Genomic DNA, 26,728 nt, shown 5'->3' with positions numbered 1-26,728 from the left:
CAGCAGAAGAGAAGAAATAAGCAACAGACTAAAAGAAAAGAAAAATAACGTAAAGAGAGAGGAAGGTTACCTATGGGCGAGCACACAGTCCATTCACTCTAAGGTGGAATACATTAATGCTCTCAAATGGAGGGCAACTTCCTTGTGGTCTATCCTCCTCTCTGGAGGACACAAGAATATCATTGCTGGGTAGATGTTGGAGATCATCCACTCCAAAGTCTGCATTTCACCGTCAAGGAAAGGTCCAAAGTATGCATTTCACCAGCAAGGAAAGGAGGGCCTTGGAAGGCAAAGAGACTTACAAAGTCATGACCAGAAGCCAGGTTCATGGTGGACCAGCCCAAGGTCCTACCAACCACACTTGCCTTAAAGCAGGGATGGGTCTTCCAACCTGTAGACAATCGCTAATGACTCAACAGTGAAGTAAGATGCAGGTGCCTTTCTCTCTCTCTTTTTTTTTTTGGGGGGGGGGGGGGCGGGCATTGAAACACAGGTCAGCTTCCAGCACTTGAACTTGCAGAAGAGCTGGGGCTGGCAAGGCCACAGCCGACCCAGCTTCCGGGGCAACTCGACCCTTGGTGACAGCATACTTTAAATTTAGAGGGACACACTCTAAGCCTCGTTTTTTTTTTTTTTTTTTTTTTATATATATTCCCAACAAACCATCTCTGGTGGTGATCATGACCTAACATTTCTGGTGATTAATTAAGAACTTTTCATTACATCAGTGAGCTTGTAATTAACAGTTCCCCCGTCTTTAATAAAATATATAGAATGATATGAAACAAATGAGGGATACCGAGTGGTAGATAAAGCCTTCGTCCAAATGATATCATCCTCCTCCACCGGTCAAGAGGGAGGCAAAGCAGCAAAGGGCCAGGAGGGAAGAGAGGAGCGGGGCGTGTTCTAGAAGGGGATGGGGAGGAGGAAGGAGGCATTTGCTCAATCAGTACCTATTTTCAGAATTTCCTTCGAGCTGGCTTGGACTGAGAGCCATCAATTATTTAAAAGATGTAACATGATGCTTCCTTTGTTGAGGCAAATCTGCAAGCAGACCCCGAGAGAAAATAAAAAATGAATTAGACAGAATGTATGAGTCTGCTTGAAGAAAACAAAGACTTAGCTGTTGGGACTGGCTCTGTTTTAGAAATAGTTCAGTTTTGTCTTTTAAAATCCACAAACCTCCCCCCCCCTTACCTATTTATTTATTATTTTCTACAGTAGATCACACAAAAAGAGGAATGAATCATTCCCTAAACTTCTTTCTTTTCAGATGCAGCTTGATGTATTGTCTTCATTTAAATTACAAATACACTAATCTGAAACACTGTTTACCAAGTAGCATTTTAAATGAAAGATACAAGAAATTGCATCACTCACATTTTAAAAATGACTTTCGACTCTGGACCTCATAAAAAACAGCCGACAGTGTTCTCTGTCTTGGCTGCTATATTTCAGTCCAGTGAATGAAATTCAATTAGTGAGCTTTGTACTTAGGACATTATGATTCTGATGGTTGCTCTGATCAAAACTGGTGTGCCAAGCCCTAGTTCTGTTGTTTTTTTTTTTTTTTTTTTTTTGCAGACTGCAGTTAAGGCGGGGGGGGGGGGGGGTGGTGGTGAAGAAACCCAATAGGGCAGGTTGGCATGAAGAAAGTTAGTTTTCGGAGCAGCTTACTTTTCACCATCATCACAAAATAGGGGAGGAGGAGAGCTGTTCCCCAGAACAGCTCATTATTTACTAAGTGCATGGATTAACTTTTTGAGAAACCTCAATGCTTCTGTCCGTCATTACCAGTTTTAGTACTTTCCCAAAATAGCAATCAGCCTCAAACCAACCAGTTAGCGGGCTACTACCAACGCATTCCAGATTTAATTCGTTCTTAGGTTTTGATCTGCCTCAGCTGGTGTTCCAAACGGAAAGTACAGAGTGGAATCTTGCTGATGTTTTTGTGACCCTCGGAATTAAACAAAGCGACAAGCACCGAATATGAAACCCTGGGCCTTGACGGTATAGACTCACACCACGATGCCATCAGTTCAAGAGGTGCTAAACCTTAACACTTGAAAGATGCTAACACTTGAAAACAAAACCACACGCAGCAAAAAACCACAGGGCTGAAGCCTAGTGCATCACACGCCTCCGTCCCCCATCTGGGCCGTTGCACTCTGATTCAAGAGTGTGCATGGATCAAGCAAAATGGTTAAGTGTGAATCAAGCTGATCATTACATGGCTTAACCCTTTACAAAAAGGTAGACAAGGAATAGTGGAGATCTTAGAAACAATGCAGCCATTGGTGGATTAATAACAATCTTAATAAATTCATCAATTGAGACCTGAGGATCCATTTGAATTTCAGAGTTGTTTTTGTGTGTGTGCCTTTTTGTGTTTTTTTATGCCTGTTTTTTTGTTTGTTTGTTAGTTTGTTTGTTTTTAAACACAGACAAGCTCACATGACTTCTTTGCTCCTCTCAGGAAATGACACCAGCATCCTTACAACTTACTGTACAGACAGAAATAAAGGAATCATCCTTGGCATCTCTTTTCTCTCATCACCATTATCCGTTCCATCTCCAAATCCTTCCCACTTTTGGGAAAACAATTACGGGAACAATCCTACGAAATTCCCGAAGTGACATCTGACTTCTTGGTACACTCTTTGGAAACTTGTTCTAGAGGTTTTAAATATTGCCTGAGAGTGACCCAGGATTCAGTACAAGATGGACAGCTTGTGCCCTCGGAGCTATTTTTCTCTGACTCAAAAACTCAAAAAGCTATTTTTCTCTGACTCAAAAACTGTATACCCCCCAACTATTCTTGATAAGAACACACCATACACTGATGGTTTTTAATTTTTTTAAAGGCTTATTTGTTTATTTGAGGGCAACAGCCGTGGGTGGGGGAGTGGCAGGGACAGAGGGAGACAGAGAATCTCTAGCAGATTCCCTGCTGAGTGTGGAGTCTGATGCAGGGCTCGATCTACGACCATGAGATCTGACCTGAGCCAAAACTGAGAGTTGGACACTTAACCAACTAAGTCACCCAAGTGCCTGATGGTTTTTAATTTTTTAAATTTTTTCAACATTTTTATTTTAATTCTAGTTAGTTAACACAGTGTTACATTAGTTTCAGGTGTACAATACAGTGACTCAACAGTTCTATACATCACCTGGACACTGATGGTTTTTTAAATGATAAAGAATCCACTCCAAAGTGAATCTTTTCTTAGGTCAGATACAAAAGGGAAAATGCACACTCACTATCTGCTCACCAACAGGCTGCCCCAGATGTGTCTTCTCAGAATTATTAGTAAAATGTGGTGCTAGAGTGGCTTGTTCCAGATTGCTAGAACTGACTGCATCTCTCTTCCCAATCCATGTTGAGTGACTTCATGTTGGTAGCTTGAAATCAGCCACCATGAGAGTATTTACACCATGGAAATCAGCAAACATTACAAATCAGGTGGGGTGTTTTTACCCTCCAGAGAGACAGATTAGCACCACATCACTGAAAAAGGAATTAATTTGTTTCTTTCTGAACAAATAAAAAATACTACAGAGTGTCCTGCATATTATAGCACTTCCCTTTCTTTTTTTTTTTTAAGATTTTATTTATTCATGAAAGACACACACACAGAGAGAGAGAGAGAGAGAGAGAGAGGGGCAGAGACACAGGCAGAGGGGGAAGTAGGCTCCATGCAGGGAGCCCAATGCGGGACTCGATCCTGGGACCCCAGGATCATACCCCAGGCTGAAGGCAGGCGCTAAGCCACAGAACCACCCAGGGATCCCCAGCACTTCCCTTTCCACAGGTTCTTGCAGATGATATGGGCAACCTTGCATCAGGGAAATACAAATCAAAACCACAATGAGATACCACCTCACACCAGTGAGAATGGCTAAAAAATGAACAAGACAGGACATAACAAATATTGGCGAGCAGGTGGAGAAAGGGGAACCCTCTTGCACTGTTGGTGGGAATGTGAACTGGTGCAGCCACTCTGGAAAACTGTGTGGAGGTTCCTTAAGAAGTTAAAAATAGAGCTACCCTATGACCCAGCAATTGCACTACTGGGTATTTATCCCCAAAATTCAGATGTAGTGAAATGCCGGGACGCCTGTACCTCAATGTTCATAGCAGCAATGTCCACAAAGCCAAACTGTGGAAGGATCCATGATGTCCTTCGACAGATGAATGGATAAAGATGTTGTATATATTATTATCCAGCCATCAGAAAGGATGAATACCTGCCATTTGCTTCGATGTGGATGGAACTGGAGGGTATTATGCTGAGTGAAATAAGTCAATCAAAGAAAGACAATCATCATATGGTTTCACTCATATGTGCAATATAAGAAATAGTGAAAGAAACTGTAAGGGAAAGGAGGGAAACTGAATTGAGAAAAATTAGAGAGAAAGACAAATGATGAAAGACTCCTATCTCTGGGAAACAAAAGGTTGCAGAAGGGGAGGAGTGTGGGGGGATGGGTAACTGGGTGACTGGCACTGAGGAGGGCACTTGATGAGTGTGGGGGGATGACCACTGGGTATGATACTATTTGTTGGCAAACTGAATTTAAATGAAGAAGGAGAAGGAGAAGGAGGAGGAGGAGGAGGAGAGGGAGAAGGAGAGGAGAAGAAGAAGAAGAAGAAGAAGAAGAAGAAGAAGAAGAAGAAGAAGAAGAAGACGACGACGACGGCGGCGACGACAGATGATATGGGCAACCCTGGATGCCATTTACTGAGTCAGAGAGTAACAGGATGGAGGGAGCTCAGCCTTCAAATCACCACATGAAAGAGACTCCTCTCAATCAGGAATACTCATTGTGGCTTATATGGACTTATGTCTACACTATTTACCATTTGGTGGTTTGCTAAACACTCTTTCTCTTCTTTGAACTATTGCCTTTCCTCCTTCCAGCTGATAAAATAAATCTAGCTAAATCTAGGGATGAGAGCTGGTCAAGATTGAGAAGATAGAAACAGGGGCCTAACATGTTATTAATTTCTCACTTAGAGTTTATTTCACTTGAGAATTTTTGGTTCTTTGTGTTATTCTCTTCCACAGTCATCAGCTAGAAAGCTGTGTTATTTCCACATGCTGTGGTACAATGTGCAGTTTATTCCTTTTCACTTTTGTGATGTCACCTAAATGAAATGTCGCAGTTTAGAATCATTTCCATGTTAGAAATATATGAAGAATCCAATCTATAGGCCCTACAACTTGTCAAGGAAATTAACTCTAAAGACAGTATCGATATTATACAATTAAAATGAGAGCTCTTAACATATTTAATTTCCCCCTGACTTGACTTTCTTCAGTCATTATGGACAAAAAGTATGAATTCATTATTTGCAAATAGCCTGGATTGCTTAATATATTCTAGAAGGAACGAAGACACCGCCTTGCAAGCAGGTGCGCACACACATACATTCCAGCCCACGTGTTTCTCTAGCAAGGGCAAAAATAATTATGAAGGTAAAGATAAAAAAAAAAAAAAGAAGGTAAAGATAAGCAACTATCCTACATTGTTGACCATGCAGACTCAATATAGTGGAATTATAAATGTATTTTCAGTCTATATGTTTCTATCTCTAGCCTTTCTCATCCTATAACACTCATGATGAAGAAAGAGAAGGAGGACATGAGGTAGGGAAATCAAAAGGTTGTTTAATCTCTTTGTATTATTTACTATAGAAAGCATCCCATGTTTTCTTCCCTATAAACTTGTATAAGGAGTCTATTTGGGGGTGTTTGGGATTGTTGTGTTTTTAAAAATTTAACAATCATAGCTCTGAAGCTTAATCACTTGTATGTGTTACAAGACCAGATGGTTCAAGTGGGTGTTTGTTTACAAGCTCTTTGCATAAGGTTTTTAGCTGCTTTTTAGACCAAAGCTGAATATTTCAACGAACAAAGGAGGCAACAAGGAATCAATGAAAAAGCACTGGATTTCATAGGTCCCTGGGCTGTTAGCCTTCACTCTGCCATCACTTTGTGCATTTTTACAAGGCTGCATTTAGGGCCTGAGAAACAATAACATATGCTTAATGTGCTTTGAGTTCTTTATGGAACCCCGACAGACTTTGGAGGAGAAAGGTGTCTACTGTGGACTCAGTGTTATTTGAAAGCTGCCAGTAAACCAACTGGAAAAGAACAGAGCACCCTGCCTTCCCAACACCTTCCCCATCCTGAAACTCTAGAATTTAATGTTTCCTGTTTCTACAGGCTTCTTGAACTGTGCTCTTCTGGCCAGCCACATCCACCTCCTGCTCCCTCCTTCTGGATAAGGATGTAAAAAGAGAGGAAAAAAAAAAACTTTTGTGGTGACTCCCCCATTCTTTGTTTCCTGTCCAGTAACCACAGTCACTATCTGCACACGTGCAAAGGATGCAGGTTTATTTACTGCAAAGTAAGTCAAGTAATACTAAAGTTTCCTTATGGGAGAATCAAAGGTTTCATTAAGGCATGAACTTTTACGGCTTTGGAAAGATGAGTATTTCTTGTTTTCTGGATGAGAAGATCCCCTTCTCCTGGCTCGCCATCTATGCTGGCACTCAACCTTCTTTCAATGCTGGCAGGCAATGCTAGCTTAACTTTATTTTTAATAAGATTAATAATCGTGAGCAAGGTTGGCACACCTAGCATTAATATCTTACATCATAAGCTGTCTGGCCTTTATGGGTTATCCAAACCAGTATCTTTCTTGTCACTATCCAATCAGTTCCAGGAATAAGATATCTGAGGTGAAAAAGGCAGTACATGAATATCTTAGCATCTCAATGAGCTTGCCTCTATCATATTCTATAACAAACTAGCAAGAAATTACAAGCTAACAAAAATGTGTTTGTTCGTTATCATTCCACGCATCTAATTCACCTCTTTTATTAGTTTGGGGGTAAAAAATAACTTTTTCATAATTCCTTTGGATTAACTCAGCAAAATGTGATATCATCTGACTGTGTTTTTAGGATAAGGGATGTGCTCCACTTATTGCTAATTTTCCAGAGACCCATGCAGTTTCCAGCACACAGCAGTGCTCCATGAAAGTATGGTGAGTGAATGAAGGAATGAGTTAGTAGATAGGACACTTCTCCTCCAACTTTAATGAACTCAAAGCTTAATTTAATATATGTCATTCGTGCTTACAGATTAAAGTTAAAGCACCTAGATAAATTAGCCTATTCATGCCTCATGTGACTGTTTTGCCTTCTGAACGCAACTTTTAAGAAAGAGCGGTTCTATCGTTTATAGCTTTTAAGAAAGGAGAGTGTATCTGCTATAATTCAAATAGATTTGAAATATTGTCTTGATTACCATCAAAAGAAATCAGACTCAGAACATATGCTTGTCCATGGCAACCACGGGGTTGTTGTTTATGGATTGAATGTTTGCACCCTCTCCAAATTCTTAGGTTGAATTATAAAAGCACAATGTCATGGTGGTTTGGAGGTGGGGACTCTGAGAGGTGATTTGGCCAAGAGAGTGAACCCCCTCATGGTGAGATGAGTGCCCTACAATCAGGCTCAGGAGAGATCCCTTGCCCCTTCTGCTATGTGAGGTTACAGCAAAAAGACAGCTTTCGTAGGAAGGTAGGAAGGAGACCATACCAGATGTCCACCATGCTGGCACCATGATCTCGGAATCCCCAGTCTCCAAAACTATAAGAAGTAAATTCTTGTTATTTATAAGCCACCCAGTTTATGGTATTTTGTTACAGCAGCCCAAACAGACTGATAGTAGTCAACTCTCCGTTACAACTTGTCCAATGAATGACTAAACAACCGTCAGCTTCTTATCAAGCCTGAGCATAGGTTACACCAAACTCAATTCCTGATTTGCTCACTATCCGTCCATTATAGTGAACAATGATTATTTATTTGTATTTGTGGCATAAAATTAGTGGTCCTGGGAAGCAGGAATTTTTCAAATCAAGACGTGATTTTCTCTAATCACATCCTCTGGCAAACACGGGGAAAACCTAGGAAGGTCTCAGCACATAGATCTCCTTATCTGCAGACCAAAGGAGAATAGAAACACTAGCAGTAGCCATGAAATATCCCTCGTAGTCACTATTTATGTTTTATATACTGTCAGCAGCATGGTCATTTAGCATCAGACACCGTTACCCAGGCACTTAGATGATGCAGCAAGTGTCAATACTGATGTTACTATTTATAGCCCAATAAACTCCACTTTGAACAATATTAGTAATGTTAAGCTTAGGTAGCACTCCTAGTATTAATGCCTTAATACAGATATATTGCTATAAGCATAGTTTACAGCACGGAACATAAACACAAATCCAGCGATAATAATAAATCACTTTCTTGACTGCTTAAAAACATACTGCCAAAGTGGGCTTTATGCATTACACAATGGAGCAGAAGGCAGCGATATATATTTAAATTTTCCATTTTTAAGCTGTCACTCAAAAACTTTTCATACTTTTTTTAGCTATTGATCTTACTGGCTTGTGATAAGACTTCAACTGCTTGGTTGGGCTGTTTTTAGCTTCTGCGTCTTATTAAAAGAGCTAAATCAGGAATCAAAAAATGCTACTAATTTAGTATTTTTCAATAGAAATGAAAGCTAAAAACAGCACCAAAATAGTGTAACTCTCATCTTGTATTGCCCTAGAATCCCACATTTAATTATCATGTGTGTAGCATAATAATGGGTATAATGAAACCACGTATCACTATATACATATATATACAATCCTGAAAATAAAAACTTGTATTAAATATGCGAAAATAATTATTATAGGTTTTCTGATACTTTCCATGAAATACTTTTGTACAGTAATATATAATATATATGTATATACACACACACACACACATATGTCTTGCATCATGTATTGGTTCTGCATATGTGTGTATATAAAGAGAGAGGTTCCATAATTTTATTTTTTCCCCTTCTTCTTTCATTTGCAAGAAACAGCCATTGTTAATGTTTTGGCTACTCCTTACCTTACAATATACATCCTGCATCAAAACAATCAAACCTCAGCAGCAGAACAGCTGGGGTGATTGACTAATTAGCTCATCAACCAACTCACACCACCCCTCCGACACACACACCGTTTGGGCTCTGAGTGGCAAATGCCATACCGCAATCAGAAGACTTCCAAACTTGGTTTTTAGACTGAGAACCTTGCTCCCTCAAGCCTGTGTCTACACTCACATCAGCCTTTCTATGAGCTGTTCAGCATACTGTGATTTGCTTCCGCCCTCGGTGCTGGCTCTGAAGTTCAAGGCTCAGTGTGAAAGAGGCAGTGGCCCTCCTAGCTAATTGCTCATATTTTGCAAAGGGCCACAGAGAAAAGGGAAGCCACAGCCTCCGAGGCCAGGATCCATCATAAACATTCCCACGATGTATGAATGAGTCGTGTGATCATGGCTGGGGATCTTAGCGCAGTCCTGAATCTTACCTGCTCAGGACAGAGCACTGTTTTTTTTCTTATTCCCCATGGTATCTTCCTCTGACGTCCTTGCCAGAAAAGGTGGTGGTAGCAACTATCAAACAGCCAGACAATTTATTCTAGAATTGCAATAGCAGCTGGAATTCTAGTTAACTGTCATTATACCTACCTTCTGAGAGGGTCTCTGAGCACTGTGTAAAATAGCAAAATTGGTTTAAAAAATACATATTAACGAAGGGAAGATTTTTTTTTCCCTTTCAGAGTATCTAAAAACATTGCTCTTCTACAAATATTTCTCGCTTACTTGACAACACCTATTGTCAATCATTTTTAACTTCCTGCAGCATTTCGAACGGAGCCCCAAATCTTTCCTAGCAGTGCTTTGGTGCCAGCTCCTGGCATGTGGACACCACCAAAAGCCATCAATTTTCTACAGAGCTCACTGTTTCATTTCTGTACCCCTCATTTCCACTAATGCTACTGATTCTCTGAACATTGACTCACAATCACTCACATTGGGCCACTTTGGTTTGTCTACAATCTGCATATGTATATGTATGTGGGAGTGTGCACACCCAACCAGAGAGGCACATTTCCATTTCTCCTCCACATAAATATAGTGATGAATTGGCCGCTTAGAGCTTTTCTGACAGCCAGGCGAAATGGTAGCTCCAGTGACCAGGGATGTCCTGGTTCCTCCTTGCAGAAAGGTATTCAGCGCACGTAATAATTATCCATCCATCTCGTTCACACTAAAGGCATGGCAATGCAATTTTAGCCTTATAATCAAGACCATATGACAAAAACCAAGGCCATTAGGGACCAATTTCGAGTATTCTCTGCAAGACAATGATTTTCCAACTGCACTTACATATGCTGAATAGTTACCTCTGCACGACCGCACCTGCTCTCATTTATGTAACCCCTCTGTTTTCCAAAGCTTCTCTGAGTAATGCAATAGAGCGAAGTTTTAAAGGCTTGCTGGCTTTTTTTTTTCCTTCATTATTTTTTTTTCATTTCCCAAAGCATAGCGTGAAAATGCTGAGGGTAAAATTTCTGCTCATGCCAATGATCATATTTCAGGATTTGCTTTGCTCCCTTTCTTCTTGCCTTTCCCCCTCTGCCCTGACTCCCTCATCCTCCCTCGTGGCCCTGCTTGTTTTCCTTTGAACTGAAGCATGGTCCTCCAGGCCCATAATTACTTCACGTGTACTTTTGACCTCAGCACTTCAGGTTCAGTGACATAATAATGTTGTCTCTGAAAGGACGTGATGTCATCATAAATCAAAGAGCTGTATGAGCAGAGGCTCCATAGAAGGGATGCCAAAATTATTTTAAAATAGTATAAAATGTAGCTCAAACACTCTTTTGAGTCTCACTTTAAAACACTTAGAGAAATGAATAAACCCACCCCCTTTTTACAGATACAGTTATAAATATTAAAAGCAATAATGGTCCATCATTAATGATGGATTGATTTGGGGGGCAATGAGAAAGAAATCATAAGGCCAGGAAGAAGGAGAACACCAAAAAGTTTACGAAAAATGCCCCAGACACTACATTTTACTGTCAATACTTAGGATTCTCTACAGACTGCATGCTCAACCCTGTATTTTAATTGCTAAAGGGAAGGGAAATTATCACTAAACATCAATTAATTGTCATCTTGGTTCTTTAGCTTATGAGTAAGGTTACATCATAACATCTATGGACATTTTTCTAAAATTATGACATAATGGACTTGTTAATATGAGTTCCAGCATTATTTTTTTTAATTGCAAGACTGCATGGATAAAAAAATGCCATAAATAATAATTCAGTAAAATAATCTTTTTTAAAGACATTACCACAGCCCCTCTCCATTGAAGAAGTATCACACATTGTGGGTGACCATTTTCAGGAACATTCTGTGAAGACATTCAATGAGAAATCCCTATCCCTGCCCTGAAGCCATCAAACCCCAGTTCAGTTTGCTTCATCTTATTCTCTGGAAATACCATTGTTATTCCTATTGCTTGCTGCTTCATTTAACATGATGAATCTTGGCCTGTTCTAAGACAACAAGAACACAATGTATTATGCAATTTTTAATATAATTCACTTAAAAGTTCCTAATTACTTGAGCAAGGCATATGTAAATAGGGGATGTGTAAAATGAGTCAATGATCATGGCCTGAGCGTTCCACCAGTTGAACAATATTCTGGTTATCTAATCAGGTTCCGAATGTATATACAATGTACAACTCAGAGTACCAAGGATGCCATATATAAATGGATACGGTTCATGTTAATATATGTGCTGTTTCCTCAGTTAAGGTGCTTGCCAGCTGACAGGCGAAGGAGAAAGTTATGACATCTCAGCAGTGATCCTGCCTGAACATGTGTGGACTTAGCTGTTCATCTGATTGTCACCTCATTGGAATTATTTGCATTGGCAACAGCATATGGAGTTGGTTTTAACTTAAATTTGAATCTCCTAAGATGCCTTCAAAAAACATTGTCCTGTGGTGCTTTGCTGGAAATAAAGCCAGTGTGTACATAGAAGCCAGCCTGTCACATGCTTGACACGGCAGTTACAGACAACAGAAATGGCCAAGTCTTTCAGAAGAAATCATAAACTTCTGAAAGCTAACAGAGGTTGGTGCGAACAACCTGAGTCATTAATGTGCCAATCATCTACCTGTCAAAAGCTTTCAATCAAGGAATAAACAGAACCAAAACCTTAACCAAATTGAAAAACAACAACAAAATAAAAATAATGAAACCCTGGTATTCTACAATCATCTGGAAATTACACTTTTAATCCTAACAGTGGTAAAGATTTCCAGATTATTAAAAGCACTGTATCACTATGATACCAAAAGTATTGAGCAATGGATAAAATTGATGCCAAAGAAGCTAGAAGTAGAAAAGGCCCAATTCGATTCTCATCCTTCTTTGCTGAACTTTAGGGAATACCGCTTTCTTCTTTTTTTTTTTTTTTTTTTTTTTTTGCTTTCTTCCTCAATGGTTACTTCTTCCCAGTCTCTGTTGATTATTCCTCATTTCTCCATCCTCCAGTTGTCAAAGAAGCTCAGTGCTTGGACCTCTTCTTTTATTTTCTGTACTCATTCCCTAGGGGGTCACAGCTAGACTCCACAGTTTTGAATAGAATATATTTGCTGACAAATTCCAAATTTATAATTTAGCCAAGATGTCTCCTCTGAACTCCAGACTCATTTCTCCATCCTTCCTACTTAGGACAATTCATTTGGATGTCTACTCTGCATCTCATAATTAAGATTTCCAAGATGACTCCTGATTAACAATACCTTTCCACTAAATCTACACTTCCACAATATTTTCCATCTTCTGGTTGCTCAGACCTAAAACTTGAGAAACATCCTTGATGCTTTCTTTCTCTCACCCCACTCATCACAATCCATATGATTCTTCCTTCAAATTGTATCTAGAGCCTGATGATCCTCATTGCTTCATCCTTACCACCCTGATCACACCAAGTGGCATGACCTCTCTCCTAGACCATTGCACTCACAACCCAACTGGTCTCCCTCTCTCTATACTGGCCCTCTTTAATTTGGCTGCATGAAGAAGCCAGAGTGACACTATATTCATTTTCTAACCTAAATATTAAGTTACTAATTAATTAGTGTTTACAATAAAATATAGAGTACAAATTGATGAGCTTTGACAAATGTATACATCCTTAAAACCATCTCAGTCAAATTATAGAACATTCCTATCACCCCAGAAAATTTTCCTTATGTCCCTTTCCAGTCATTTACCTCCCACACAAAGGCAACTACTGTTCCGATTTCCATGAACAAGCTTAGTTTTGCATGATTCAGAAGTTCACATGAATAGAACATACTTTATGCATGTTTTTGTATCTGGTTTCCTTTTGTGTAGCATAATATTGATGAGGCTCACCTATATCGTTGAGTGTATTAGTAGTCCATACCATTTTATTGATGAATATATTCCATTGTATAAATAGACCAAAACTTACTCATTTTTTATTGATGGGCATTCGGAATTGTTTCCAATTTTTAGCTGTTATGAACAAAGATCATATGAAGATTCTGCGCAAGGCTTTTTCTGGACCTATGTTTTCACTGTTCGTGAGTGAATACCTGAGTGTAGACTTGCTGGGTCTTAGGGTAGATATTTTTAATTTCATAGAAACTAACTGTTTTCCAAAGCAATTGTTCTATCTTATGCACCCACTATCAATGAATGAGAGTTCTGACTGCTTTACATACAAACATTTGGTTGTTGTCAGTGGGATGTTGCTATTTGTTGTAATTTTTGCCAGTCTAGTAGATATGAACGGTTTCTCCTTATGGGTATAATTTACCTTTCTCTGATAACTAATGATTTTAAACACATTTTATGTGTTTGTTGACCATCTGCCTATCTTTTGATGAACCTGTTCAAGCATTCTGTCCATTTTAACAAGTGACCAAATATGTCATATCTTGAAACTGCTCCAGTCAGAGCAATCCAAGTGAGCACGGGAGCTTCCTTAGTGAAAGGCCTAATCTTTACCACATCCACTAAGGGACAACACTACTTGCCACCAAGGAACTTCACGATCTCATCTCAAGCACAGCTCTGTCTGCCCCCAAGGCTGCAGGCTCCTCTGTCCTCAACAGCCAAGGTAGGTGCCCTTCCAGAACTTCTCGTTGTTCCAGAACCTTCCCACCCAATGTTTCCACCTGCCTGTTCACTCACTTCCTTCAGTGCCTTTGGAATATTCTGCATGAAGTAGCAACCACGTCTTCAGCATTCTCTGTTTCCCTTATCCAGTTCCATTTTTTCCCCGAATACTTAACACTAAGATTGGATTACTTTTAAACTTATTTTTTAACTATTTCATCCCTTCCCTCTTTTCTTCTTTTCCTTCTCTCTCTCTCCCTTCTCTCTCTCTCTCTTCCTCTCTTTCTCTTTCAATTATCTATAGGGTTTCTCTTCCTCTACTAAAACGTAAGCTCTCTGAGAATAGAAAATCTTTGTTCGCTGCTGTGTACCCCATTCATTTCACAAATGTTTTGTTTGTTACCATATCCTCAGATCCTAGAACAAATTTTTAACTGTCTAAAGGTATTGAGAAGACTGCATGCCTGGACTGTTTGCAAACTTAAACACATGAAACTGTACTCTTCAGCTTTACAGCATTTCTCTTCAAAATGTGCCAATATATCTATTTAAAAGGGAAAAAAAATCCCTTATTACTATGCTTTCAAACACAAAGCTAAAATTCATGACTTCTTTTTTGTTCAAAATGAGGCTAAGTAAAAATACAAATCAGACTTTTTAGAACAAAGTAAAAAATTAAAACTTTATATATATATATAACAAAGTAAAAAATTAAAACTTTATATATATATTTGTTGTTGTTGTTGTTGTTAAGTAGGCTCCAAACTCAGCATGGAGCCCAACACCAAGCTTGAACTCAGAACCCTGATATTAAGATCTGAGCTGAGATCAAGAGTCTGATGCATAACCAACTGAGCCACTCAGGTGCCTTGAAAAATTATATATATATATATATTTATATTTATACACATACATGTATACACATATAGAGAGATCCTGTTCAATACAGTAACAATAAAATAAACTGATTTTACTGAGTGTCTACCATATGACAGGAACTATCAATCCTCATAAGAATCCTGTGAGAGAATATTCCTTCTTTACAGATAAGGAAATGGAGGCTTAAGGTGTTTAAGGAACTGGCTAAATTTATGCAGCTAGTCAGTCTCAGAGCCGAGATTTAAACTACATTATATTATACCAGTTTGCCTAGATATTATACACACACACACACACGTGTATGTAAAGATTTAATTTGAATTAGAAATAAAACATTAAAGAAAGAAGTCTAGAATTTAAAAAAAAGGAAAACATAACAATTCTAGTCCCTTAGAGACTTTAAAAATTTAATATCCTATGCTTTTATAAAATTATCATAATATACATACTTCTATTGTTTTTAAATTTTTATTTTTGTAATAATTAATACAAAGAGAATTTATGTATCACATATGTATAATATGAAACACAATAATCTAATGAACTCTCATGAATCTCCTATGCAGCTGAGTAAAGAGCATTGCCAAAACTGCGAGAGCTATCCTTGGACCCTTCCTCCACCACATTCAGCTCCCTTCCTCAGCAGAAGAAAGCACTATCTTGAATTGTTTATATATCATTCCTTTGTTCTTTTATAAATCTTACTACAAGATGTGTCCCTAAATAATGTGTTGCTTAGATTTATTTCTATGTGATCTTTCAAGATGGTATCATGCTGTACATAGTCCTCTCTGGTTGTTTTTTTTTTTTTTTTTTAATGTTGTATTTATTTATTCGAGAGAGAACTAGCCAAAGAGGGTATGAGCTGGGGGAGGGGAGTAGACAGAGGCAGAGAGAGAAGAAGACACCCTGCTGAACAGGGAGCTGGTCTGGGAGCTCCATCCAGGACCCTGAGATCATGACCTGAGCCCAAGGCAGACATTTAACCAACTGAGCCACCCACATGTCTCTCTCTGGTTGGTTTTTTTTTTTTTTTTTTCTCATTAAATGTTATGCTTCTGTGATTCTTCTATGTTGAAACATAGCTGTGGTTCATTGATTTCACTGCTCTATCGTATTCCATTTTATGAACATACCAAATTTATTTGTCTAGCCTTCTGCTGACTTCTATAGACATAAGGACATATTATAAAACTACTGTAAGACAGTATGATATTTATGGGGCACCTGGGTGGCTCAGTCGGTAAGTGTCTGACTCTTGATTTCAGCTCAAGTTATGATCCAGGGCCCTGGAATCCAGACCTGAATTGGGCTCCCTGCTCAGTGAGGAGTCTGCTTCTCCCTCTTCCTCTGCCTACTCCCTCTCCCTATTCATTCTCACTTGCGCATTCTCTTTCTCAAATAAATACCTTAATAATAAAAGAGGTATGATATTTATACAAAGATAGACAAATTGATCAATGGAACCGAACAGAGAGCTTAGAAACAGGACCACACCAGATGGCAACTTGGTATCTAACCAAAGTAAGTTGCAGATCTGTGGGGAAAGGATGAACTATTTTAGTAAACGGTACTGAGATCATTGATTATCCTTGAAAGATACCCAATCTCCTACTACACACAGCAGCAAATTCAAAACTGTGAAAAGCAAACCTCTGAAACTTCAAGAAGACAATATAAGAGAATATCCTCATGACCTTCAGTTAGAAAGAAGAATGATACTTTTGACAATAGAGAAAAGTGCTAATCGTAAAAGAAAAGACTGGTAAATTCTATCTCACTAAATGCATGAAAATCTTTTCATCAAAGGATACCATAAAGAAAGTAAACGAAGAAGCCACAATTCTTAGACAATGTTCACAACACATATAATCTGTTTCTAATTAAGGATTTCTCTTTTAAGTCTTAAGAGTCAACTTAAGATTCAACACACCAGCTTCTCTGAAGTCGTCACTACTCGCGTACCTTACTCTTACTGTTTGTCTATTTCTTCTTAGTGCTTTGAGGAGAAAGTGCTCCATAAACACTATTGATGAGCAGAACTTCTGTTTTAGGCTGTTTTCTGTTGTGGCTCATGTAAAATTTTACCTTGGTTTAAACAAAGGCTACCAACTATAGGTGGCATTGTTGTAACATACATCATGTTCTCAATTACCTCTATGACAGCAAAGACTGATACTAGTGAAACTTCATTTAAGTTTTTTAATTCAATTGAACCCGAAGGTCATTGAACCCTCAGTAATTGCTATCGAAAGCCGTTTGGCTAAAAGAGAAACACACACATACGTGTATACACACAAAATAAATTATGACATCATCTTTACTACAGATGATTCATTTTAAAAGAATTACCTAGTATGGTCTTCTGACAAGATCATTATTGCAAGTATTTTACCTAATATATTTGTTAATGATACTTCTTTAAAAAATATTTTATTTATTTATTTATTTGATAGAGAGAGAGAGAGAGAATATGAGCAGAGGGAGGGGCAAAGGAAGAGGGAGAAGCAGGTTCCCTGCTGAGCAGGGAGCCCAATGTGGGACTCAATCCCAGGGCCTGGGATCATGACCTGAGCCAGAGGCAGACACTTAACTGACTGAGCTTCCCAAGTGCCCTTGTTAATGATTCTAAAGTAATGGTCAAACTTGGCCTAATGTATACAACCCAAATAATGAAAAACTATCAATGCGTCATTCTCCTTAGTTCATGTTTTAAGCTTTCTTCTAGTTCTAACCTATGGAATAAGACAAAGGTGTGCACGGAACTAGAGGAAGGAAGTGATTAAAGTGATTAGTCGAGTAGCAGCCCTTGCACTCCAGACAGGCAGCAGGTTGGTGACGGCAGTGGGAGGCCCCAGTGTCATCCAAGCACTGCCAAATGTTGGTGACCTGCTTATTTCCACCTGACTGGGTTCCTTCTGGGTAAGTCTTTTGACTTTTTCTGACTTCCTCTCTGTTTTCATTCTAAGAAGACAGGGCTTAGGAGAGCTAAGTGCTTAAAATGTCCTTATCTGTGAATGTTTAAAAACATGTTCCCACATAAAGGCACAACAGACAGAGGGATATAAACGAACACGTCAAACTAGATATTCAATCTGTAAAGCCCAACCTCTGTGGCCTCATCCATTAGATCTTGAGTTCCCATTAGCAGGGTCCTTCATTTTTTTTATGCTACATCATAAACGTCACTGTTAGCCTAAAAATCCTAGCGTTAAAAAAAAAAAAAAAAAAGCCAGGAGCACACCAGAATGCATGAATAGAAGTATGCCACGTAAGGAGTCATTGACATCTAAGCATTCCAAAGTTTTGTTTTTGTTTTTTAAGACACTGTCTTTCGGAGCTATGTAGTCAATATTACACATGGAAACTGTACACCTTGGAAAAGAACAGTGACATTGAAGGCAGATGTGGAAAACAGCAACTGAGAAAACTTATATTCATATGACACGATGGTGATAAGCCAGAGAAGAACTAGATGGACTTCCACTCTTCTTGCGCACTGAACGTGGCTCCTCAAAGGGGGGAAACAACTTGGAGTTTTGAAACACAAGCACCTGGACTCAAGATCCATCTAGCCACGTGTCATGTGCAAGTCATGTGACTATGAGTTCATTTTGTCATCTCTCTGGGTTGTTTTGTGAGAGGGAAGGAAATAACCACCCACCTCCCTGACTTGTTCAAAGATTCAATGAGATGACATACTTAAAACACTTTGTGAAGTGTAAGGCACTACATAAATGTGATTCACCTATGCAAAGAATAATTATCAAAACAGATTCTCCCTGAGGCAGGGACCAGGGGAGTGGCCTTATTAAATTATAGGAAGGAGTTTATATTAGGCAGCAGGAAAAGCATCCCGACCATGGCATTGGTTACAAGGGAGGGAACAGAGTTGCCCTCTGAAGTAAAAACCCATCATCACTTGAAGCAATTAAAACAGTCTTGCTTACCGGTAGGTGAATAGAATATGTGACACTTTCTGGCACCACCCGGGATAAAAATTAGGCTCAAAGTTAATAAAATTCCTTAGCCAGTTCAGTCTTCTAAAGATGGCCTTCTATTGTGTTTCCTGGAACCCTAACAGCATCAAACCATACAGTTCTAAAGTACTCTCTGGCTCTCTCTTGTAAAAGTTGAATAAGCACCTGTCTAGCCCCCTCCGTTATTTTCAAATGAAGAGTTTTCAAATGAGTCACCAACCTATAAAAGTAATTTAATGAAATGTTGGCAAATATTAAGCATTCAGAACTGTCCTTAGAAAAACTCAGGGAGGAGGAAAATTGTGATGCTCTCTGATTCTGCCCATAAGGGACAATATGGACCCACTCTGTGACATGTTGTAGGTAAAGTGCTGGGAAGACAAAGGTAAAGCAGACCCAGTCTCTGCCCTCCAAGAGTTTCGTTCCAGTAGAGAGGCAGACATTCCAGTATACAATAAGGAATTGGACCAACAAATGTGATGAGATGACAGAGCAGATGTTTGAGGAAATAGTGGGTATTAACCAGGCAAAGACCGGAGATTTCTATGCAGAGACAACAGTAGGTGCCAAGGTCCTCTAGCGGAAGGGAGTATGTTGAGTCCAAAGATCTAAAAGAAGGCAGCTGGGCAGGTGCACAGGGTGGGGAGCAGAGGTGAGATGAGGTGAGAGAGGTGAGTAAAGCCAGACCAGACAGGGATTTTCAGGCCATGTTGAAGATGTTGGTCTTCCTCCTTAGAGCAATGTGAACTCACTGGTGCAATGTAGGTTAAGAAAAAAGTAAATCACAGAACTTAAGAATTGCTTGTACAGGGATGGGAATGGTCTTAATGCTTTTTGATGAAATGGAGGAGGATCCCAAACCACTGGTGGTTCCTTAAGTCCCAGGTGTGCTGCCGGCCCCTTATCTCCTCTCAGAGTGGACCATGTAGCTTGATCATGTCCATCTCTGTACTCCAATGGCAGCTCTGATGAGCAAGTCATTTGTCCCCCACAGAAACCGAATGATGGGGCCATGGGGAGTTTAGGTACTGGCAATACATCATGGAATACAAATTTCCTAAAACAGAATGAATGCATGTAAGGGGATGAGGATAGCAGCTGACACTGAATGCAAACCACTCTGCAACTACCTAACCCCGCAGGTAGACCGAGAAGGAGAAATCACCATCCACACTTCCTCCTCTCTGCTCTAGACAATGGCTCTCTATATTAAAAATGTTCCTACTATTAGTAGTTCTGTATTTATAAAGGGAGAAGAGGAGAGAAAAAAAACTCTGGCAGGGAAATAATAACAAAATGTATGATCCACAGAGGTGGTGGGAAGATATAATGTTATTTTACATATTTGATATAGAGCCTAAATTAAGCCATAGAAAAGAGGCCATGAATCTTCAAAGCCTCATTATCAAGCCTCCCTAAACCTCAAATACAGAAAAATACATTTCATAAACAAAGACCCAATAGGATTTTAATAGTACAATAAATTTCACAGACATTTGCACTAATCACATTTCATTACATTTTTTTTTAAAGAAATTCCATTTGATGGAGAGTCAGATTTTGAAAGAAGGTACAGAATATCTTTTAGGGAGCTTGCTTGTGACTAATCATGAAAATGCAAGTCAAACTTATTACGGACACATCAAATATCATGCAACGGAGAAGTCATACACATGTCTCCACTCCCCACACCACCCCCCGCCAGATTCAGTGTAGCAGGGGTCCCTCTCCTAAGTCACCCATGGCATATCTTTCCTCCTGAATGACAGGAAACTCAGACCTCAGAGTTGTCAGCACCTAAGCTGCCTGGTGACTCTGGATGCCTTTCAAAGCTCTATGTTTTCAATGTGTAGATGAGTTTCCTAGGGCATTTTTCCACCTATTCATTACCTGATTTGGTTGAAGACACTTTAGCTTGAATGCCATCACCCAATAATCTCATACTCACAGAAAAAGATACATGTATCCAATATTACCCTTAGACCACAGCAAGGGCTCTTACGTGAGCCCTACACCTGAGCAGGCCCTTCTCCGGTGGTGCCCACTTCCACAGCAGGAGAAGTCGACAGGGTCATGGGGATGTGTCCAGCTAGAGTCTATAGCCAACCACTAGACTCCCTAAGTCCTGGGACCCTGGAACTAGCCCTATGAACCTAAGCCTGTTGGGTTCAGGCCTGTACCCATCCTCCTCATGCTGACTGTCCTGCCAATGGTACATTCCTAGGCTCTAAGGGAAGCCACAGAGCAGCTATTTCAATAGGATATGAAAGGGGGTATTCATTCCTGTGTGCCCAGGGCACTACGAGATACCAGAAGGAGCTAGGGGTGGAAAGAGAAGGGAGTCAGGATAGGAGATGGGGGTCCAGAGACAGGTCTTGTCACGTTACCATGTTCTAGGGCATCACTCCAAGAAGTCTGAGGACTGTACATTAGAACCTGGCCTTTCAGGTCACTCTGAGCGGTGCTTCTCAAATCTGGATGTGCTAACAAAGTATCTGGAGGTCTTGTTAAAATGTAGATTCTCACTCAGTAAATCTCAGGTAGGTCCTTAAAGTCTGCATTTCTAATGAGCTCCAAGATGATACTAGTGTGGCCGGTATCGCACTTTAAGCAAAAAGGATCCATGACAGTCTATCATCAAAGTAGAACAGCAGAACCTTTAATTTATTGGTTAGGTTGATTTGTAGCTTTCAAATAACTGTGGTGTGGGAGCCTCCATCTGCCCTCTTGCCTGAGCCCAGTAAATGTTAGGAACATCCCTGCATTTCTCTTTTCATCACTGACCTGCACATTTTCATAGAAATCTCATCATAAGGGAAGAGTGGAGTACAAAGTCTCCCCAAGGGACTAATTGTTTCCATCAATTTTGCTTCAAGCAGTGCGCCAGATAGTCGCCCAGGCTGTTCATAGATTATAATTCTGGTTCTGTGAACAAAGTGAGGATTCATCCTCCCTCAGCATGTCATCCACTTCCTCATCTTCACTCTTCCCAAACCCTTGGGCACCACCCCTACTTCCTAATAGTCATCCTGGAAACAGAAACCAGGGAGACCAGACCCGAGAAGAGAAAGCTGACACTCCCACCTGGGAAGATGCTGTGCCTTCACCTGTGACTTAGCTACTACACAGCTGTCCTCAGGGACTGTTCTCCCTTCCTCCCACGACACTCAACATCCTGGCTCTACTTTGCTCCTCTGAGCATCTTCCTGAGGCCCCAGGAATGAACAAGAGGTATCTCTCCATTTACTTAGTTCCTTGATTTCTTTTTTATCAGAGTCCTCTAATTTTTCACGTAAGAGATCTTGTACACATTTTGTTAGATTAGCACCTGAGCATTTCATTGTGAGGGGGTGCTAATAAATGCTGTTGCCATCCACTCTTTCTCCCGCAAGGAATCTTCTCCTACTTTTACTCTTCCCTCTTCTGGCACTAACTCTACTCGAACTTTCCAGCTTCAGGCTACCTGTCAGTTTGTTTGCGAAATCTTTCTTAAGTACATATTTCATCATTTATGACATCACTCATGCAGTCACTTAACAATAGATAGGGAAGGTCTGTGTGCCTGCTGCTATTCTAAGCTCGAGGAGTAAGGCAAAGCCACAGCGTTCCCTATCCTCACAGAACTCATGTTCTAATGGGGAAAGGGGACAATAAACAAATGTAAACATTAAATCTTCTGACAGCAGTAATGCATTTGTGGAGGTATTCATTAAATAATGAATAAATGAATGCTGAAGTCCCTTACGGAGGCCAAGAAACTTTATTTTTGGTTAGCCTTTTCTATCAGCAATTTGAAAAAAAAAATAAAGAATCTCTTTTATGTTTCTATTGACTGCAGCCCCTGATTTAATGATGAGTTCACTTTCAGTGCTTAAGAAATACTTAAATGATTGACTGCCTGATGTTAGGAAGCACATTCAGGACTACTGGTCCTCATACAGATATCTGCAAGGAGAATGTTAAACTCTGAGATGGAGAATGCCTTTTAAAACTGAAATGGGTAGATTCCTCTGAATCTAAGGGACAGGGAGAAGGGCGTATAAAAGAATCAACACCTTCTTTATTTCACATTAAAACGTATGCCTTTCCCTACCCTAGATTCTAACTCAAATAGCTACAATCCCATAACCCTTCACCAAAATCAGGTTCGATTGAGCCACTGATGGTGATTTTTTAATTTACTCGTTCAGGTGTTGCCAAGAACCACTCGCAGAAACATTACTGAGGCCACGGAAAGTTTTACTATCCACTGGAAAATCCACAAATAAAAATGAAGATGAGAAAATGCATCACTAAAAATCTAATGTGCAGTTGGGTAGATGATAAACCAATTTGAATTAGTGAATTCTAATTGAAAAACTGCATGACAAAGTATTTTCCCATTAAAACGCGAATTTGCTAAAGGCATTTTCAATTATTTATCATGCTTCAGTAAAGAGCTTCACACATCCTAACAACACGGTGTCTTCTTCAACTTTGTCTACTGATCGAATTTTTAGCACAACAGCACCTAGCCCAAATGACTTTAAAAATTATATGCCAATGACCTTGACAATGTTCTTCAATTTTTATGAGGTTCTTTTTTTTCTTCTTTCTCTCTAAAGTCCTCATACCTAACTGAACAGATGCTTTTAACTTGATAACCTAATTATTATCTATGAGTGTTAATATTTTTAACCTTATCAGGCTTATCTGCATCCCAGAAACTCACAGTTCACTGGACTTTACTAGACAAGTGGAATATTTAGAAATTTTAACCATCTAAAAGGACATTTTAGATGAAGGACTATCTCCCTTTGAAGTTCACAAATATTTGAATGTCCTTTCAATTGCTTAGATAACTTACTCTTCTCAAAATCAGGGCAGAGGTGACTGCTGGGAGCCAAAATTGTAGATTCCAAGCCTACAGGGAAGGGAATATATTTGGAACATAATACCCTGTTGGTGCTCAATAAATGTTTATTAATGAGCCCCATTTTTTGACCCAGGCATGGAGAATAAATCCAAGGAAGGAAGATTATGCAAATAGACAGAAAGGTCACCCAGCCCTACATGGGGGTGTGGCCCAGGGTGGGGGCAGGACCGAGTCATTCAGGTGACAGGACATTCTCCTGGGTGTATAGCAGTGACCCCTGCAACCCCCATTCCAATAGTTATCTATTCCATTGTACAGTAACGTAGAAGAACATTTTAGTCCATGGCTGCAAAAACTGCTGTTTGAGAAAAAAAAAAAATGTAAAAAACCATCTCTCCCCATAACAGCTTAAAGAGATTCTTGGGCTGGAAGATGCTGGATGGAGAACAGAGTGAAGAGAATCAAAGCACGAGCCATGAGAACCATTAGTAATTGGTATGTCCACATCATGTAACTTCAGGATAAGGGAAAGCCTCTCATGAAGCCAGGCTTAAAAACATCTTTGCAGTGAACAGATTTATCATGAAAGTGACCGTTAGAAAGAATTACAAGGTCTGGGGATTCATGGGGTCCAAACTGATGCCATCAGGCAAGGGCCACTTCCAAAGGCAAAAATAACAATACAATACCATCTTCTCTGATGTAAGAAAAGAAAAGCCACGAAACAGTTACCAAAATGCCTTATAAGATTCATATGCCTTTTCTCTCCAATACTGCAGAGAAAAATGTCTGTATGATTTGGCACCAGTCATTAGCTATTTAAAATTATTGTTTTTAATCTAGGAAGTAAAACCGAAATTTGCTACAGTTTATTTTAATAAAATATTTATGATACTTCAGGAAAATAGCTAAATAGCTCTGATTTGAAAGTGAGCAATGGAACTGAACTAAACAGCTATCTCCCCAGCAGGACATACAGCTCCAAACACACACACGTGAGACTGTCACGTCTAACATTAAACTCTATTTCATAGACGTGCTCTTCTTTTAATTGAAATCTTATCTGAGGTGGAGATTACCTCTTTTCCTTCAGCTACACTCACCTTTTCTAGCCTGAAGGCCCACAACTTGTGAATTATTAAACAATCATATTTGTAGCGGCAAATTGACTTTTGAGAGAATCCATATTGATTGAGATATTCAAGACTAATGATTTTGAGGTTAAGGTGTTTAGATCTTATTACCTCTCATGAACTAAATTGGTAGGGCTTTTTTTTTCCTATTTATAATATTTTCCATTAATAGATAGTCCAACTTGCTCTTCAGCCCTGAATCCACTCATCACACCCATAAGTGTGCCCAGTTGGCTTTCTCAACTGCAGAAGCACTTGATATGCTAACACAATGCCCTCACCCATAAAAGGATGGTAACTATGATAGGTTCGTCAGCTGGTTAGCGTCCTGTAAGTGGTCAAAGTAATACTTTTAATTGTTGGTTAGGTTGATTGGTCTTGCTCTACTCCCACGCATAATTCAGAAGGCATTTCTAAACCACAAATAACTGCCAACAGAGTACATCAGAGTTGCCGTATGGGAGTGCGGTGGTCAAAACTGGGTAAATCAATTGCTAGTTACCAGAAAAAAAGAACACCAAGTGCATAGCCAGATGTACTTCACCGTGGGTCAGCACCTCTATCTTCACAGACAAAAGATAATACATGTTCCCATACCTAATAATTCCTAACAACAGTATTTGAGATGTTTTGCATTGACTTAGCTCCTCAAACGGCTCTTCAGATAACTGAAATGCTGAAACCCCACAGGCTATGGTCCCAGCACTTAATAAGGAAGATTATCTTTATGATACTGATTGCACATGAAATTGGAGTTTAAGTGTCTGCTCCGCCACTGACCAGCCATAGAAACTTGGTCCGAGTATTTAACATCACTGGGCCTCTGAATGATGAGTGAATACCTACAGCCTAAGTTCAACAAAATAACGTAAATAAAAGCTTTTCAATTTTTAAAGTAAAGTGTCCATATATGTTCTTGTTATTATCCCTGACAGGAGAGTGAGAAGCTGTCTAAGGTTTTCAAGGCTGGGGGATGGGAGTCTGCAGTTCAAAGATTTTTCTCTTTCTCACCCCACATCCCAACCACCACCAAATCATGTTGACCCATCGTTCAAAGTATATCCAGAGACCCTAATCACTTCTCCCCACCACCATGTGTCCCTCAAGGGCCCAAGCCACTGTCTCCTCTCCCCTAGATTCATGCAGTTGCCTCCTAGTGAGCTTCTCTGCTTCTGCCCCAAACTCTCCTGAGTCTATTCCTTATATGAAGGTTGGAATGAACCTTCACAAAGTAAGTTAGATCATGTCACTCCTCTCATCAAAATCCTCTTAAAAACAACAACAACAACAACAACAAAAGGTTTCATCTTCATCTCATTTCAGAGCACAAGTCAGAGCCATGACAGTGACCTAAATGACCCTACACATGTAGCCCTGGGCCCGTTTCTTCCCTGCCATCACCTCTTACTGTTCTCTCCCTGGCATACCTCCCTCCAGCCTCACTGCTGACCTAACTTTCCTTGAATGTACCACATACCTCCTTTCCTCAGGACACCTACATCTACTGTTCCCACTGCCTGGAAGCACCACTGTCCGCCATCCACATAACTACCCCAGCAACTTCTTCAGGTCTTTTTGCAAATGTCATCTCAGTGGAGTCCTCCCTGACCACCCTATTGAAAAGTATGTCTCCACCTTCCTTCCTTCTCTCAAATTTTTCCTGTCATCTGACATCCTGCCTATTACCCTTCTTTGTTTACTTTCTTCCCAGATGTAAGTTCAATGTGGGCAGAGCAACTGTCTCCTTTATTCACTGCTGTGCGCCCAGAAGAGTGCTGGAATCATACATGGAT

The 26,728-nt window shown here is 39.8% G+C and overlaps 1 protein-coding gene across 31 annotated transcripts in view; it reads right to left on the bottom strand.

The window, feature by feature from the left end:
- ESRRG (estrogen related receptor gamma) overlaps positions 1–26,728 on the bottom strand; it is a 616,791-nt gene that overhangs the window by 440,671 nt on the left and 149,392 nt on the right. For 4 of the 31 annotated variants that reach the window (XM_077887015.1, XM_077887011.1, XM_077887029.1 and 1 more), the window contains exon 2: positions 954–1,044. The exons of the other annotated variants lie outside the window; for them this stretch is intronic. The gene's annotated coding sequence lies outside the window, so the exon portion shown is untranslated. The remainder of the gene's footprint in view (positions 1–953; positions 1,045–26,728) is intronic. 31 annotated transcript variants of the gene reach the window in all.

The sequence above is a fragment of the Canis aureus genome, chromosome 38 (assembly GCF_053574225.1).
Source record: "Canis aureus isolate CA01 chromosome 38, VMU_Caureus_v.1.0, whole genome shotgun sequence".
Classification (NCBI taxonomy): domain Eukaryota; kingdom Metazoa; phylum Chordata; class Mammalia; order Carnivora; family Canidae; genus Canis; species Canis aureus.
Note: the sequence above shows the minus strand (reverse complement) of the source record. Positions and strands in the feature narration are given on the sequence as shown.